Here is a 19484-nt window from a genome sequence, read left to right on the forward strand (position 1 = left end):
TGACGTTTGTTCTGATCAGACTTTTTGATCACTTTTTATTCACTTTTTTGTGGTATAAAAAGTGATCAAAAATGCGCTATTTTGGACTTTGGAATTTTTTTGCGCGTACGCCATTGAACGAGCGGTTTAAAAAGCGGTATATTTTTATAATTCGGACATTTCCGCACGCGGCGATACCATATATGTTTATTTTTATTATTATTTACATAATGTTTTTTTTAATTTTTGGAAATGCCGGGTGATTCAAACTTTTATTAGGGGAAGGGATAATTGAAAGGGTTAATGATTTTTTTTACACTTTTCTTATGCAATATTATAGCTCCTATAGGGGGGGCTATAACATTGCATGTACTGATCTTTTACACTGATTGATCCATCTCCATAGGAATGGGTCAATCAGTGTTTTCGGCGATTGATTCCTCAAGCCTGGATCTCAGGCTTGAAGCATTCATTCGGCGATCAGACAGCACAGGAGAAGGTAAGAAGACCCCCCTCCTGTGCTACAGCTGTTCGGGATGCCGCAATTATACCACGGCGATCCCGAACAGCTCCCTGAGCTAGCCGGGCACTTTTACTTTAGTTTTTAGCCGCGCGGCTCAGCTTTGAGCGCTAAAGGGTTAATAGCGCGTGGCACAAAGGGTTAATAGCGCGTGGCACAGCGATCAGTGCCGCGCGCTATTAGAGGCGGGTCCCGGCTTCACTATGACACCGGGCCCGCCGCGATATGATGCGGGGTCACCGCGTGACCCCGCGTTATATCACAGGACCGGGACTCATGACGTACGCATACGTCATGGGTCCTTAAGAGGTTAAGGGGGTATTCCAGGTTAAAAAAAAAAAAAATTTTTTTTTTTTTTAATATCAACTGGCTCCAGAAAGTTAAACAGATTTGTAAATTACTTCTATTAAAAAATCTTAATCCTTTCAATAATTATCAGCTGCTGAAGTTGAGTTATTGTTTTCTGTCTGGCAACAGTGCTCTCTGCTGACATCTCTGCTTGTCTCTGGAACTGCACAGAGTAGAAGAGGTTTGCTATGGGGATTTGCTTCTACACTGGGCAGTTCCCGAGACACGTGTCATCAGAGAGCACTTAGACAGAAAAGAACAACCTTAACTTCAGAAGCTCATAAGTACTGAAAGGATTAAGATTTTTTAATAGAAGTAATTTACAAATCTGTTTAACTTTCTGGAGCCAGTTGATATATATAAAAAAAAGTTTTTTCCTGGATAACCCCTTAACGACGCAGGACGTATATTTACGTCCTGCGCCGGCTCCCGCGATATGAAGCGGGATCGCACCGCGATCCCGCATCATATCGCGTCGGTCCCGGCGCTAATCAACGGCCGGGACCCGCGGCTAATACCACACATCGCCAATCGCGGCAATGTGCGGTATTAACCCTTTAGAAGCGGCGGTCAAAGCTGACCGCCGCTTCTAAAGTGAAACTGAAAGTATCCTGGCTGCTCAGTCGGGCTGTTCGGGACCGCCGCGGTGAAATCGTGGCGTCCCGAACAGCTGATCGGACACCGGGAGGGCCCTTACCTGCCTCCTCGGTGTCCGATCGACGAATGACTGCTCCGTGCCTGAGATCCAGGCAGGAGCAGTCAAGCGCCGATAACACTGATCACAGGCGTGTTAATACATGTCAGTGATCAGGATGAGAGATCAGTGTGTGCAGTGTTATAGGTCCCTATGGGATAACAATGATCAGTGTGTGCAGTGTTATAGGTCCCTATGGGACCTATAACACTGCAAAAAAAATGTAAAAAAAAAGTGTTAATAAAGGTCATTTAACCCCTTCCCTAATAAAAGTTTGAATCACCCCCCTTTTCCCATAAAAAAAATAACAGTGTAAAAAAATAAATAAATAAACATATGTGGTATCGCCGCGTGCGTAAATGTCCGAACTATAAAAATATATAATTAATCAAGCCATACGGTCAATGGCGTGCGCGCAAAAAAATTCCAAAGTCCAAAAAAGCGTATTTTGGTCACTTTTTATAACATTAAAAAGTGAATAAAAAGTGATCAAAAAGTCCGATCAAAACAAAAATCATACCGATAAAAACTTCAGATCACGGCGCAAAAAATGAGTCCTCATACCGCCCTGTACGTGGAAAAATATAAAAGTTATAGGGGTCAGAAGATGACATTTTTAAACGTATAAATTTTCCTGCATGTAGTTATGATTTTTTCCAGAAGTACGACAAAATCAAACCTATATAAGTAGGGGATCATTTTAATCGTATGGACCTACAGAATAATGATAAGGTGTAATTTTTACCGAAATATGCACTGCATAGAAACGGAAGCCCCCAAAAGTTACAAAATGGCGTTTTTTTTTCGATTTTGTCGCACAATGATTTTTTCCGTTTCGCCGTGCATTTTTGGGTAAAATGACTAATGTCACTGCAAAGTAGAATTGGCGACGCAAAAAATAAGCCATAATATGGATTTTTAGGTGGAAAATTGAAAGGGTTATGATTTTTAAAAGGTAAGGAGGAAAAAACGAAAGTGCAAAAACGGAAAAACCCTGAGTCCTTAAGGGGTTAACCACATAGGGACCCAGGGCGTCCAGGTAAGCCTTCGTTCCCTGGTACTTAAGGAGCCAGGGCGTACCTGTACGCCCGTGGGAATTTCGGTCCCCGCCACGCGCCGGGCGGGGATCGGACCGGGGTGACTGCTGATATCGATCAGCAGGCACCCCGTGCAAATGCCCAGGGGGGTCATCAGAACCCATGTCGGTGAACGGCGCAAATCGCAGGTGAATTCACACTTGCAATTTGCACCGATTCCGGGTCATTACGGGTCTATGGTGACCCGGAATATAAGGGGGATCTCGGTTGTCTAAGACACCATAGGATCCCCCTGAAGGGATAAGAGTGAGGTGGCAGGGGTGCCACCCCTCCTATCCCTGCTATTCGTCGTATAGACACGACGACCAATAGCAGATCGGAGCGGGGGGTTTAACTTTCGTTTTCCCCGTCCTGCCCACCCACAATAGGCGGCCGCTGATATTGTGCGGCTGGCTCCCTGGATCCTATGGAAGCCGGTGAGTTGCCTAGCATCATCTGTAAGTACAGTTTGAGACCACTATACAGTGGTCTCCAAACTGTAGCCCTCCAGATGTTGCAAAACTACAACTCCCAGCATGCCCAGACAGCTGTTTGGGCATGCTGGAATATGTAGATTTGCAACAGCTGGAGGGCTACAGTTTGAGACCACTATACAGTGGTCTCTGAAACTCTATCCCTCCAGATCTTGAAAAACTACAACTCCTAGCTGTTTGCTGTGTGGGCATGCTGGGATTTGTAGTTTTGCAACATCTGGAGGGCCACAGTTTGGAGATCACTGTGCAGTGATATCCAAACTGTAGACCTCCAGATGTTGCAAAACTGCAAATCCCAGCATGCCCAAACAGCAAACAGCTGTCTCGGCATGCTGGGAGTTGTAGTTGCGTACCTCCAGCTGTTGCATAACTACATCTCCTAGTTTTGCAACAGCTGGAGGCACACCGGTTGGAAAATACTGAGTTAGGTAACAGAACCTAACTAAAGGTTTTTCAACCAGTGTGCCTCCAGCTGTTGCAAAAGTACAACTCCCAGCATGCGCGATCTGTCAGTACATGCTGGGAGTTGTAGTTTTGAAACAGCTGGAGGTTTGCCCCCCCATGTGAACGTACAGGGTATATTCACACAGGTAGGTATACAGTAAGTTTCCTGCTTCAAGTTTGGGCTGCGGCGAATTTTTTGCTGCAGAGCAAACTCCTAGCGGGAAACTCACCGTAACCCGCCAGTGTGAATGTACCCTAAAAACACTACACTACACTAACACATAATAAAGGGTAAAACACTACATATACACCCCCTTACACTGTCTCCCCCCCCCCCCCCCCAATAAAAATCACAAACGTATTGTATGGCAGTGTTTCCAAAACGGAGCCTCCAGCTGTTGCAAAACAACAACTCCCAGCATTTCTGGACAGCCACTGACTGTCCAGGCATGCTGGAAGTTTAGCAAGAGCTGGAGGCACCCTGTTTGGGAATCACTGGCGTAGAATACCCCTATGTCCACCCCTATGCAATCCCTAATTTAGTCCTCAAATGCGCATGGCGCTCTCTCACTTCAGAGCCCTGTCGTATTTCAAGGAAACAGTTTAGGGCCACATATGGGGTATTTCCGTACTCGGGAGAAATTGCACTACAAATTTTGGGGGGGCTTTTTCTCGTTTTAACCCTTATAAAAAGGAAAAGTTGGGGGCTACACCAGCCTGTTAGTGTAAAAAAATTAAAATTTTTACACTAACATGCTGGTGTTGCCCCATACTTTTTATTTTCACAAGCGGTAAAAGGAAAAAAAGACCCCCAAAATTTGTAACGCAATTTCTCCTGAGTACGGAAATACCCCATATGTGGGCGTAAAATGCACTGCGGGCGCACAACAAGGCTCAGGAGTGAGAGCGCACCATGTACATTTGAGGCCTAAATTAGTGATTTGCACAGGGGTGGCTGATTTTACAGCGGTTCTGACATAAACGCAAAAAAAGAAATACCCACATGTGACCCCATTTTGGAAACCACCCCTTACGGAACGTGACAAGGGGTATAGTGAGCCTTAAGACCCCACAGGTGTTTGACGAATTTTCATTAACCCCTTAAGGACGCAGCCCTTTTTCACCTTAAGGACTGAGCCCTTTTTCGCAATTCTGACCACCGTCACTTTACAAATTAATAACACGAAAACACTTCTACCGAATATTCTGATTCTGAGATTGTTTTTTCGTGACATATTCTACTTTATTTTGGTGGTAAATTTTCGGCGTTAATTGCATCCTTTTTTGGGGAAAAATCCCCAAATTTCATGAAAATTTTGCATTTTTCTAACTTTGAAGCTCTCTAATTGTAAGGAAAATGGATATTCCAAATAAATGTTATTTTTCTTCACAAACACAATATGTCCACTTTAATTGTTGGCATCATAAAATGGACATATTTTTGCTTTTTGAAAAAATTAGAGGGCTTCAAAGTAGAGCTGCAATTTCCAAAAATGTCATGAAAATTGCTAAATCTGAAGGGACAGATGTTACAGAACTACAACTCCCAGCATGCCTGGGCAGTCAAGGCATGCTGAGAGTTGTAGTTTGGCAACATCTGGAGGGCTACTGTTTGGGCACCACTGTAACAGTGGTCTCCAAACTGTGACCCTCCAGATGTTGCAAAACTACAACTCCCAGCATGCCCAGACAGCCTTTGGCTGTCTGGGCATGCTAGGTGTTGCAGTTTGGCCCCCCTAGTGGTTGCCACAGTAAAGATCGATTTACTTTCACTTTCAATCCCCCCCCCCCCCCCACTGTCGATTCCCTACCTGATCAGGATCCTGCAGGCTCCAGCGAAGATCCCAGGTCCCCAGGCATCTTCTCCTGCAGGTACGGCCTCCATCTTCTTTCCAGAGCCCCTTGACATCCAGGGGCGGGCAGAACGGGGGGTTGCCATGCCAACCCCCTGTCCTGCGCTGCCATTGGTCAGAACTCCGTTCTGAGTAATGGCAGGGGATAGGAGTAGATCGCAGCTTTGCGATCGGGGGTGTTGGGGGTGTAGCTGAAAACTCCGATCAGCCCTATTTTCTGGGTGATCGGGTCACCAGAGACCCGATCAGCCCGGAATTGGAGAAAATCGCATGTCTGAATTGACATGCGATTTTCTCCGATCGTCGACATGGGGGGGTCTCAGGACCCCCCCTGGGCGATATGCCGGGATGCCTGCTGAATGATTTCAGCAGGCATCCGGCTCCGGTCCCCAACCGGCTAGCGGTGGGGACCGGAATTCCCACGGGCGTATGGATACGCCCTGCGTCCTTAAGGACTCGGAATGCAGGGCGTATCCATACGCCCTGCGTCCTTAAGAGGTTAAAGTTGGATGGGAAAATCAAAAAAAAAAATTCTTCACTAAAATGCTGGTGTTACCCTAAATTTTTAATTTTCACAAGGGAAAATAGGAAAAAAGCCCCCCAAAATGTGTAACCCCATTTCTTCTGAGTAAGAACATATCCCATATGTGGATGTAAAGTGCTCTGCGGGTGAACTACAATGCTCAGAAGAAAGGGAGCGCCATTGGGATTTTGAAGAGAAAATGTGTCCGGAATTGAAGGCCACGTGTGTTTACAAAGCCCCCATAGTGCCAGAACAATGGACTGCCCCCCACATGTGACCCCATTTTGGAAACTACACCCCTCATGTATTGTAATAAGGGGTACAGTGAGCATTTACGCCCCACAGGTGTCTGACAGATTTTTGTAACAGTGGTCTGTGAAAATGAAAAATTTTATTTTTCATTTGCACAGCCCACTGTTCCAAAGATGTCAAATGCCAGTGGGGTGTAAATACTCACTGCATCCCTTATTACATTCTGTGAGGGATGTAGTTTCCAAAATGGGGTCACATGTGGGGAGGGGGGGTCCACTGTTCTGGCACCACGGGGGGGGGGGGGGGGCTTTGTAAACACACATGGCCCCTGACTTCCATTCCAAACAAATTCGCTTTCCAAAAGCTCAATAGCGCTCCTTCTCTTCTGAGCATTTGACGTCCACACATGGGGTATTTCCATACTCAGAAGAAATTGGGTTACAAATTTTGGGGATCAATTTCTCCTATTACCCCTTGTAAAAATGTAAAATTTAGGGAAAAAACTGCATTTTAGTGACATTTTTTTTTTTTCATTTACACATCTGACTAACAAAAAGTCGTGAAACACCTGTGAGGTGTTAAGGCTCACTATACCCTTTGTTACGTTTCTTGAGGGGTGTAGTTTCCAAAATAGTATGCCATGTGTGTTTTTTTTTTTTTTTTTGCTGTGCTGGTACCATAGAGGCTTCCTAAATGCGACATGCCCTCCAAAAACCATTTCAGCAAAATTTGCTTTCCAAAAGCCAAATGTGACTCCTTCTCTTCTGAGCATTGTAGTTTGCCCGCAGAGCATTTTACGTCCTAACATGGGGTATTTCCATACTCAGAAGAGATGGTGTTACAAATTTTGGGGGACATTTTCTCCCATTACCTTTTGTAAAAATGGTAAATTTGGGGAAAAAAACTGCACTTTAGTGAAAATTTTTTTTTTCTTCATTTACACATCCGACTTTGACGAAAAGTCCCCTGTCGTCAAACACCTTGTTACGTGCCTTGAGGGGTGTAGTTTCAAAAATGGTATGCCATGTGTTTTTTTTTCTGCTGTTCTGGTACCATAGGGGCTTCCTAAATGCGACATGCCCCCCAAAAACCATTTCAGAAAAACTCACTCTCCAAAATCCCATTGTCGCTCCTTCCCTTCTGAGCCCTCTAATGTGCCCACCAAACACTTGACATACACATGAGGTATTTCATTACTTGAGAGAAATTGGGTTACAAATTTTGGGGGGCTTTTTCTCCTATTACCCCTTGCAAAAATTCAAAAACTGGGTCTACAAGAACATGCGAGTGTAAAAAATGAAGATTTTGAATTTTGTCCTTCACTTTGCTGCTATTCCTGTGAAACACCTAAAGGGTTAACACACTTAATGTGTGATTTAATGGGGTCATTTGTGGGGTATTTCTAATATGAAAGCCCTTGAAATCCACTTCAAAACTGATCTGGTCCCTGAAAAATTCAGATTTTGAAAATGTTGTGAAAAATTTAAAAATTGCTGCTGAACTTTTCAGCCCTCTGATGTCTTCCAAAAGTAAAAACATGTCAACTTTATGGTGCAAACATAAAGTAGACATATTGTATATGTGAATCAATATATAATTTATTTGGAATATTCATTTCCCTTATAAGCAGAGAGTTTCAAAGTAAAAAAAAATGCAACATTTTCAATTTTTTTTATCAAATTTTGGAATTTTTCACCAAGAAATGATGCAAGTATCGACAAAATTTTACCACTAATATAAAGTAGAATATGTCACGAAAAAACAGTCTCGGAATCAGAATGAAAGGTAAAAGCATCCCAGGGTTATTCAAGCATAAAGTGACAGTGGTCAGATGTGCAAAAAATGGCCGGGTCCTACAGTGAAAATTGGCTGGGCCCTTAAAGGGGCATTCCAGGAAAAAACTTATTTTTATATATCAACTGGCTCCAGAAAGTTAAGCAGATTTGTAAATTACTTCTATTAAAAAATCTTAATCCTTTCAGTACTTATGAGCTTCTGAAGTTAAGGTTGTTCTTTTCTGTCTAAGTGCTCTCTGATGACACGTGTCTCGGGAAACGCCCAGTTTAGAAGCAAATCCCCATAGCAAACCTCTTCTGAACTGAGCGTTTCCCAAGACACGTGTCATCAGAGAGCACTTAGACAGAAAAGAACCTTAACTTCAGTAGCTCATAAGTACTGAAAGGATTAAGATTTTTTTATAGAAGTAATTTACAAATCTGTTTAATTTTCTGGAGCCAGTTGATATATAAAAATACGTTTTTTCCTGGAATGCCCCTTTAAGGGGTTAAATTGCCTGCAGGAACCATCTTTATTAATGGTTACGATTCCCATAGATGGCTAGGATGGCCATTTGAACAAATAACTTTAACCCCTTAAGGACAATGGATGTACTCCTACGCCCCCGTTTCCGAGTCCTTAAGGACCGAGGACGTAGGAGTACGTCCTGTCCATTCCCGGCCCCCCGCCGCTAGCCGGAAGGGAGCCGGTGCCCGATGCCTGCTGAAATCGTTCAGCAGGCATCGCGGCATATCGCCCAGGGGGGTTATTATGCCCCCCATGTCGGCGATGGCCGCAGATCGCTGGACAATTCAGTACAGCGATCTGCGGCGATTCCGGGTCAATCGGGTCTCCAGTGACCCGGAATTATTGGCTGATCATACTGGCTGAACAGCCATAGCCAGCGGGGGTGAGGTGGCACTGGTGCCACCTCACGATCGCCCTGATTCGTCGGCCGAATTACCGGCCGACCAATCAGGGCGCCTGCTGCTGGTGTCACTCCCGCAACCCGCTCCGCCCCTCTTCCGGAGGACGTGAGCGGGTGCGGGACGTGCACGTCGGGAGCTGGGGACCCCGATCCCCGGCGTCAATGTTGGGATCAGGGCCCCAGGAGCAGCGGCGGCGGCGGCGACGAGGGACTGACCTGATGCGGCTGGATCGTTGGAGGTGAGTGACAGCCTCCTGCTGTTGCTTAGCAACAGCTCCCAGCATGCAAAAAGGGCATGCTGGGAGCTGTAGTTATACAACAGCAGGAGGCAGACCACCACAGCTCCCAGCATACCCTTACGGGCATGCTGGGACTTATAGTTTTGCAACAGCTGGAGGCACATTTTTTCTATGGAAAAGTGTACCTTCAGCTGTTGTGTAACTACAACTCCCAGCTTGCACAAACAGCTAAAGTGCATGCTGGGAGTTGTAGTGGTGCATCTGCTGGTTGCATAACTACAACTCCCAGCATGCCTGTTGGCTGTCGGTGACTGCTGAGAGTTGTAGTTTTGCAACAGCTGAAGGCACACTGAGTTAAGTAGCAAACCAGTGTGTCTCCAGCTGTTGCATAACTACAATCCCCAGCATCCCCAGCCAAAGTAGTATGCCTCTGGCTGTTGCATAACTACAACACCCAGCATGCCCTTCCGCTGTCCGTACATGCTGGGGGTTGTAGCTTTTGCAACAGCTGAAGGCACACTGGTTGCAAAACACTGTTTGTTACCAAACTTGGTGTTTCACAACCAGTGTGCCTCCAGCTGTTGCAAAACTACAACTCCCAGCATGCACTGATAGACCGTACATGCTGGGAGTTGTAGTTTTGCAACAGCTGGATGTCCCCCCCCCCCCAATGTGAATGTACAGGGTACACTCACATGGGCGAATTTTATGCCGCAGCTCTAACTGCCAGCGAGAAACTACTGTGAACCCCCGCCCGTGCGACTGTACCCTAAAAACACTACACTACACTAACACACAATAAAATAAAAAGTAAAAAACACTACATATACACATACCCCTACACAGCCCCCCTCCCCAGTAAAAACGTCTGGTACGCCACTGTTTCCAAAACGGAGCCTCCAGCTGTTGCAAAACTACAACTCCCAGCATGCACTGATAGACCGTACATGCTGGGAGTTGTAGTTTTGCAACAGCTGGATGTTCCCCCCTCCCCAATGTGAACGTACAGGGTACACTCACATGGGCGGAGGTTTACACTAAGTATTCGACTGCAAGTTTGAGCTGCGGCAAATTTTCTGCCGCAGCTCAAACTGCCAGCGAGAAACTACTGTGAACCCCCGCCCGTGCTACTGTACCCTAAAAAAACTACACTAACAAAAAATAAAAGAAAAAGTAAAAAACACTACATATACACATACCCCTACACAGCCCCCCTCCCCAATAAAAATGAAAAACGTCTGGTACGCCACTGTTTCCAAAACGGAGCCTCCAGCTGTTGCAAAACAACTACTCCCAGTATTGCCAGATAGCCACTGACTGTCCAGGCATGCTGGGAGTTTTGCAACAGCTGGAGGCATCCTGTTTGTGAATCACTGGCATAGAATACCCCTATGTCCACCCCTATGCAAGTCCCTACTTTAGGCCTCAAATGCGCATGGCGCTCTCACTTTGGAGCCCTGTCGTATTTCAAGGCAACAGTTTAGGGTCACAAATGGGGTATCGCCGTACTCGGGAGAAATTGTGTTACAAATTTTGGGGGGGGGATTTTCTGCTATTACCCTTTTTAAAAATGTTACATTTTTGGGAAATCAAGCATTTTAGGTAAAATTTTTTTTTTTTTTTTACATATGCAAAAGTTGTGAATCACCTGTGGGGTATTATGGTTCACATTACCCCTTGTTACGTTCCCCGAGGGGTCTAGTTTCCAAAATGGTATGCCATGTGTTTTTTTTTTTTGCTGTCCTGGCACCATAGGGGCTTCCTAAATGCGGCATGCCCCCAGAGCAAAATTTGCTTTCAAAAAGCCAAATGTGACTCCTTCTCTTCGGAGACCTGTAGTGCGCCAGCAGAGCACTTTTCACCCCCCATATGTGGTGTTTTCTGAATCGGGAGAAATTGTGCTTCAAATTTTGGGGGGTATTTTCTGCTATTACCCTTTTAAAAAATGCAGAAGAGTATAGGATAACTCAGCTCACCCTTCCAGCCAGACGCCTGTCGCACGGCACCGTGTGAACCGACACCAAGGTAGCAATGAAGAAATAGATGGTCCAGCGCAGGATAATGTGCAATAAAAGCCAAAATTTATTGTAGATTCAAGCCATAGGATAGCAGGACTATGCTATCCTATGGCTTGAATCTACAATAAATTTTGGCTTTTATTGCACGTTATCCTGCGCTGGACCATCTATTTCTTCATTGCTACCTTTTAAAAAATGTAAAAATTTTGGGAAACCAAGCATTTTAGGTAAAAAATATATATATTTTTTACATATGCAAAAGTCGTGAAACACCTGTAGGGTATTAAGGTTCACATTACCCCTTATTACATTCCCCAAGGGGTCTAGTTTCCAAAATGGTATGCCATGTGTTTTTTTTTTTTGCTGTTCTGGCACCATAGGGGCTTCCTAAATGCGGCATGCCCCCAGAGCAAAATTTGCTTTCAAAAAGCCAAATGTGACTCCTTCTCTTCTGAGACCTGTAGTGCACCAGCAGAGCAATTTTCACCCCCATATGGGGTGTTTTCTGAATTGGGAGAAATTGGGCTTCAAATTTTGGGGGGTATTTTCTGCTTTTATCCTCTTTAAAAATGTAAAATTTTTGGGAACCAAGCATTTTAGGTAAAAAATTATTATTATTTTTTAACATATGCAAAAGTCGTGAAACACCTGTAGGGTATTAAGGTTCACTTTACCCCTTGTTACGTTCCCCGAGGGGTCTAGTTTCCAAAATGGTATGCCATGTGTTTTTTTTTTTTTTGCTGTCCTGGCACCATAGGGGCTTCCTAAAGGTGACATGCCCCCCAAAAACCATTTGTCGCTCCTTCCCTTCTGAGCCCTCTACTGCGCCCGCCGAACACTTTACATAGACATATGAGGTATGTGCTAACTCGAGAGAAATTGGGCTACAAATACAAGTAAAAATTTTCTCCTTTTTATCCCTTGCAAAAATTCAAAAATTGGGTCTAAAGGAACATGCGAGTGTAAAATATTAAGATTGTGAATTTTCTCCTTCACTTTGCTGCTATTCCTGTGAAACACCTAAAGGGTTAATACACTTACTTCATGTCATTTTGAATACTTTGGGGGGTGCAGTTTTTATAATGGGGTCATTTGTGGGGTATTTCTAATATGAAGACCCTTCAAATCCACTTCAAACCTGAACTGGTACATGAAAAATAGCGAGTTTGAAAATTTTGTGAAAAATTTCAAAATTGCTGCTGAACTTTGAAGCCCTCTGGTGTCTTCCAAAAGTAAAAACTCATAAATTTTATGATGGAAACATAAAGTGGACATATTGGCCCTCATTTACTATTCTAAACCCGACTTGTTTTGTCGGGTTTTTTTGGCGCAACTTTGTCTGCGACATGTCGCAGACATCGTGCGTCAGTCTGCGACATGATGCGACATTTTTTCCCGACGGACCCGATGTGGATTCTCCCAAACCCGAAAAACCCGACATTTCTGAGCTTTCCCACGTATTTATAAAGGTTTTCAACCCGAATTTGTTGAATTGTTGTTTTTCCCGACAACTCAGAGGAGTTGGAAACCAAAACCAACAAAGCCCAGTGCGACAAACAGGATGCGACATAATAATAAATATCAGGGGAAAAAGCAGTCGGGTAAAAAAGCAACATAGACTTACAACCCGATTTTCTTAGTAAATGAGGGCCATTGTATATGTGAACCAAAAAAAAATGTATTTTGAATATCCATTTTCCTTACAAGCAGAGAGCTTAAAAGTTAGAAAAAATGCAACATTTTAATTTTTTTCATCAAATTTGGGGATTTTTCACCAAGAAAGGATGCAAGTTACCATAAAATTTTACCACTAAGTTAAAGTAGAATATGTCACGAAAAAACAATCTCGGAATCAGAATGACAACTAGAAGCATTCCAGAGTTATTAATGTTTAAAGTGACAGTGGTCAGAATTGCAAAAAACGCTCTGGTCCTTAAGGTGTAAAATGGCCTGGTCCTTAAACTCCCTTGAACTTTTGCTTTATACTTTATCAATTTGCCATTATAGTTTTTTTTTGGCTTGACATGGAATTTTGGCGATTTATGTCTTTAACCCCTCCCCGACCCATGACATACATGTACGTCATGGAAGGGAAGGTTTTCCCGACCTGTGACGTACATGTACGTCATGTATATATTGGCCGCCACTAAAAGTACAGCACCGCGCCCAGTAATATGGTGGCTATCACTGATAGCCAGCCATCTTTTGTCGGGACCCCGGGGGGTCACCCTCATTCTGTTTCCATTCAGTGAGCAGAGCGGTGTATGTGATTATATCTCCGTGCCAGTGATCCCCCTCCATGAACAGTTATCCCCTCTGTGCCATCCCCTCCGTGATCCCCTCTGTGCCATCATCGCAACGGTCACCAGCGATCCTTTCTGTCCCCAGTGATCTCCTCTGTCCCACGATTCCCCCTGTCCCCAGTGATCCCCCCTGTCCCAAGTGATCCCCCAGGGTCACTTACCAAAAGTTCATCCCCCATCTGTATAGGTCTGGCTGCTGTTGCTGTCCTGCAGCTCTGTTAACTTGTGAGTGAAGTTTTTTTCCCCCTGTAGTTACAGCTTGTTAGCTTTACAACAGCTCTCCCTACAGTCATAAGCCTGCCACTACAGTGATTTGTAGTGCAGGATTTTTAAAAAAAAATTTCTGTTCTAAAAAAAAAAAAAAAAAAAAAAAATAGTTGTTAGGAGTTAGGTTCCGGTTATAGGCAGGGTGTTAGGTGGCGTCCGTTTTTTTGTAAAAAATAAAATAAAAATAAAATAATATATATATATATATATATATATATATATATACACACTTTAGCATAGGAGTTTAGGTTCCTGTTATAGGCTGGGTGTTAGGGTAGCGGACATCTAGATTTAGGCGGTAGGAGTTGGTGTCCGTTTTTTGTTAAAAAAATATATATTAGAGCTTAGGTTCCCGAAATAGGCAGGGCTTTAGGGACGTTATTACTATACTATACTAATAATATTTCTCAGACTCCCCCCCCCCCCCACACGTATTAAATCAATACATACACCCCACCCCAAATTTGAAACACAAAAAATGTCCCGACCAACCCGCTCATCGTAAAGGGTGTTCACGGTAGAAGAGGCTTATGATATTTTTGCCTCTGATTGGGAGAGGGACAGTGATTCAGAAGAGTAATATGCCCCATTCCTCTCGCCGTCCTCCTCCTCCAGTAGTGATGAGGAACCGCGACAAAGGCGTCGCAGGACACTGCCTGAGCTAGCACCTGAACCAACTGACCCTGTGTGGACCCCAATCCCAGAAAATTATGAGGTCCTGATTTCTGAGCTCTTGGCCAGCTCAGGAATCCAGTTCAGTACAGATGGCCTTACTGAAATTGATTATTTAAAAAAAGAAATTTCAGATGAATTGGTCAACATAATTGTACAACAGACCAATTGATATGCCCAACAATTTTTGGCCCAGAACCCCACTTTATCATATTCAAACTGGACCCTCGTCACTTCTGATGAAATTATGACATTTTATTCCATTAAAATAGTGAAAAAGTCGGAAACAAGGCAGTATTGGAGTGCGGACATTCTGTACCACACCCCACTGTCCAGCAACACTATGCTCCGCAAAAGATTTGAGACAATCCTCAAATTCCTCCACTACAGTGACAATACCCAATGCCCACCCCCAAATGACCCCTCTTTTGATCACCTCTATAAAGTCTGGCCAATAATTGACCATTTCAGTGCCAAGTTTTCAGAGGCGTACATCCCAGAAAAGGACATTTGTGTGGATGAATCCCTAGTCCACTTTAAATTGTACAAGCTGTGCGAAAGCATCTCGGGGTACACTCTTAAATTTAGAGTGTACGAAGGGAAAGACAGCATTATTGCACCCCCCCGAATGCCCCTGGGACATGGTGTACCCACTTTTAGACAAAGGGTATCACCTTTACATGGACAAATTTTATTCAAGCCTGCCTCTCTTTCAGTGCCTTGCTGCCAGGGCTACTGTCGCCTGTGGCACTGTTCGTAAGAACCAGCGAGGCCTCCCCAAAACACATTGCGCAACCACTGCCAAGAGGCGAGAGCAGGGCACTTTGCAGCAATAACCTCTTGCTGCTAAAATATAAAGACAAAAGAGATGTCCTTATATTGACATCCATCCATGGCAACAGTTCCACCACTGTCCCAGTACGAGGCACAAGTTCCACCATCTCCAAGCCAGATTGCATTTTGGATTATAACAAATACATGGGAGGGGTAGACTTATTCAATCAAGTCCTAAAACCGTACAGTGCCATGAGAAAAACGAAGGCCTGGTGCAAAAAGCTTGTGGTGCACATTGTGCAGATGGCACTGTACAATGCATACGTGCTATCACGTAATGCAGGCGGGACAGGGACATTTCTTGAGTTTCAAGAAATTGTTATTAAAGGAGTACTCCGGCGCTTAGACATCTTATCCCCTATCCAAACGATAGGGGATAAGATGCCTGATCGCGGGGGTCCCGCCGAGGACCCCCGGGATCTCGGAACCTGACCATGCGAGCGAAAGAGCGCGACGTCACGACTCCGCCCCGTGTGATGTCATGCCCCGCCCCTCAATGCAAGTCTATGGGAGGGGTGTGGCGGCCTCCCATAGGCTTGCATTGAGGGGGTGTAGCGTGACGTCACACGGGGGCAGAGCCGTGACGTCACGACGCTCCGGCCCCGTGATCGACAGTAATCAGACATGGTGCGAACACGCTCCGGGGACTGATTCTAACGGGGTGCGGCATGCAAGATCCCGGGGGTCCCCCTTGAGTCTGCTACAAAAAAGGCATCAGAAAGGAAACCACTTTCCACTGTGAAACTTGCCCCGATAACCCTGGCCTGTGCATAAAAGATTGTTTCAAAGAGTTCCACAAATCCCTAGAATACTAAATCTATCATTTATTAACCCTACTATCACCTTTTCATCCCCCTTCTCTGCAGTTTCTATACGTCCCCATATCTAAAATCCAACCTCAATCTGGCACCCATAACCCATTCCGTAATCATTTTAATTTTACCCCAAAACCATTCCAGCAAAATCTACGGTACAATATGCCACAAATTTTCTCATTTTACCCCACACCCATTCCAGCAAAACCTGCGGTACAGTATGCCACAAATTTTTTCATTGTACCCCAAACCATTCCAGCAAAATCTGTGTAAGCTAAGCACAACGTATTTGGAACTTAAATGGCATATCTGTGACACAATCACAATTTCCTTTTGCACAATCCCTAAGAGCATTAGCTTTTGGAAAACCTCTGTTGGATCAAAATGCTCTATGCCCCTTTTATGAATTTTTTTGAAGGGTGTAGATTTTAAAATGGGGTAACTTCTCTGCGGTTTCCACAATTTTTACACCTCTAAGCCTCTGCAATAAAAGCACAATGCAATAAATGTGACCACAGTAGACCTGAACTTGGTGCCATCTCTCTCCTGAGCCTTGCCATCTGCCCAGTCAGAAAAGAAAATGCTGAAAATGGGGTACTGTCATGTTCAGGAGAAGTGGAGTAACAAAGTTTGGGGTGCTTTTATTCCTGCGTTCCTTATGAAAATGAGCCGACTTGTGCTAAACGTGCAACTTGTGCATAAAAATTACAAATTTTATTTTCACAGCCTAATGGTAAAAACTATCCTCAATCCCCTGTGGGGTCAATATGCTCACTACCCCCCTAAATGGATTCTCTGAGGGGAGTAGTTTCCAAAATGGGGTCACTTGTGGAGGTTTTCCACTGTACTGGTACCACGGTGGGCACTGCTAAAATATCCTAAGAAGAAGGAGGTGTCAAAATCCAATAGGTGCTGCATCATGTCTTAGGCCTGTGTGTGAGTCAGGGAGCACACTAGAACAAGATATGAGATATTTCTAAAATCTTTAGAATTGGGGTAATACGTATACATTTGAGTTGTTTTTTTTTTGTTAATACCTTCCATGTCACTGAAAAAAATTGTTGAAACAAGAAAAATGCAAAAGAAAATTTGAATGTAAAAATGTCCCTTCACTTTGCTTTATTCTTGTGAAGCACCTAAAGGGTTAATAAACTTTGTAAGTGTCATTCTGAATACTTTGAAGGGTGCAGTTTTTAAAATGGGGTGATTTTTTGGGGTTTCTAGCATACAGGCTCCTCAAATCCACTTCACAATTGAAGTGGTCACTAAAAAAAATGTTATTTTGAAATTACCATGAAAATTTGAAAAACTGCTCATAGTATTAGGCTGGAACTCCAGAAAATGCCAATTTTCCCGCACGGCATTTTTTCAGCGAAAAAACGCCAAATCCCGATGTTAGCTGCAAGTCAATAGTAAACTGCAAAATGCCAGATTCACTTGGATTTTTAATCCTTTTGGCATTTTTCAGCAATTTCGGGCTCAGAGGCTGGATTTTCAAAACGCCCGACAAAACCTAGTTTGGCGTTTTTTGCCCTGAAATCGTGGCGTTTTCTTCCCATAGAAGTCTGCAGGCGGTTTTTATTCTTTTTTGGACTTTAGCGATTCAAAAAAGTGATGGAGATACCTTTTTTATTAAAATTTCATAGGGTACCATAAAAAAATTAAAAAGATACAGTAGTGATGGAAAAAATTGTATCTAACGAAATTTATCTTTTTTATTTCAAAATTTTTATTAATTTTTTAACAGGGATCAATTTATGTGAGCGGGTAAAGCATTAAAAATGTAGCTGACAATAATAAAAATGTAGTATCTGTGTTTTTCAAATTTTTTTTAACATTTTTTTTTTAGGTAGTACTACTACTCCCAGTATGGAACACACTGTTCCATGATGGGAGTAGTAGTACCTGCACTGATAGACAGATCGCCTGTTGCGATCCTCCTGTATAATTTATAGATGCGGCCGGCCGCTCTTCTATGGTCCCCTGCACTGCCCTATATATACACATATTCATATTTCCCGCAGAGAGCTGTGATTGGCCAGATGGTTCCAGCCAATCACAACTCTGTGGGAAATATGAATAGGTGTATATATACACGTCAGTGCAGGGGACCATAGAAGAGCGGCAGCATCTATACATTATACAGGAGGATCACAGCGGGTGTCATTAGTTACACTCGCTGCGATCTGTCTATTAATGCAGGTACTACTGCGATCCTCCTGAAGTGACTGTCGGGATCAGCTGTTCTCACCGCTACAGAGCTGGGAGAACAGCTGATGCCCAGCAAGAACTTACAATGAGCCTGCAATGTGTATACAGTATACACATTGCTGGCTCACTTAACCCCTTGCTGAGCTGTGCACTAAGCCAGCCCGGCAAGGGAAGAGTTAACTTACCCTGCTGGACAGTGTAGGTTAACCCTTTGGGCAGGAAACAATATATACAGCTATCTATAGATAGATGCATATAGTGTATACAGAAGACGAAGAAGTCCCCTTACCTCCCTCCAGTTCCCGCGGGTCTGTGTAGTTCGGCCCCCCTAGTGATGACGTCATTAGGGGGCGGAGCTACAGGCTGGATCCAGGCTAGTAAGGGTATAAGGCTCTGTTAACATTGTCTGTTTTGTATAATGTGAACAGACCCTTCTGCCAGTGTCTTACCAGACAGGGAGACTCCAGCTGTTGCTAAACTACAACTCCCAGCATGCCCAGACAGCCAAAGGCTGTCTGGGCATGCTGGGAGTTGTAGTTTTGTACCAATTGGAGGCTCCCTGTTTGGGAAGACATTGCATTATGGCCGCTCTACCCTGCGGAGAGCGCAAAAAATGTCCAAACCCATTTTTTTGTGTTTTTTTTTTCTTCTCGTTTCAGATCCGTGTATGCAGAGGATTACGACGGATTAACTGGATTTTATTTTAATAAAATGGTTAACAAGGGCTGTGGGGGAGTGTTTTTTTTAATAAAATAATTTTTCCAATGTGTTGTTTTTTTGTTTTTTTTTTATAGAATTTTCAGGTATAGTAATGGAGGCTGTCTAATAGAGGGAATCTATTACTAAGCCAGGGCTTAGCGTTAGCCCCCAAAACAGCTAGCGCTAACCCCCAATTATTACTCCGGTACCCACCGCCACAGGGGTGCCTGGAAGAGCCGGTACCAACAGGCCCGGAGCATCAAAAATGGTGCTCCTGGGCCTAGGCGGTAACAGGCTGGCATTATTTAGGCTGGGGAGGGCCAGTAACAATGGTCCTTGCCCACCCTAGTAATGTCAGGCTGTTGCTGCTTGGTTGGTATCTGGCTGAGAATGAAAATACGGGGAACCCTATGCATTTTTTAAATTTATTTATTTATAAAAAAAAAAGCATAGGGTTCCCCGTATTTTCATTCTCAGCACAATACCAACCAAACAGCAACAGCCTGACGTTACCAGGGTGGGCGAGGACCATTGTTACT

At 44.0% G+C, this 19484-nt stretch overlaps 1 protein-coding gene across 1 annotated transcript in view; it reads right to left on the reverse strand.

Annotated features, from left to right (window-relative positions):
- The window catches only part of LOC130300128 (uncharacterized), a 246533-nt gene extending 227886 nt beyond the window's left edge, over positions 1–18647 (reverse strand). The window contains exon 1 of the mRNA XM_056551524.1: positions 18536–18647. The gene's annotated coding sequence lies outside the window, so the exon portion shown is untranslated. The remainder of the gene's footprint in view (positions 1–18535) is intronic.
- Between the last annotated feature and the right edge of the window lie 837 nt (positions 18648–19484).

The sequence above is a fragment of the Hyla sarda genome, chromosome 1 (genome assembly GCF_029499605.1).
Source record: "Hyla sarda isolate aHylSar1 chromosome 1, aHylSar1.hap1, whole genome shotgun sequence".
Classification (NCBI taxonomy): Eukaryota; Metazoa; Chordata; class Amphibia; order Anura; family Hylidae; genus Hyla; species Hyla sarda.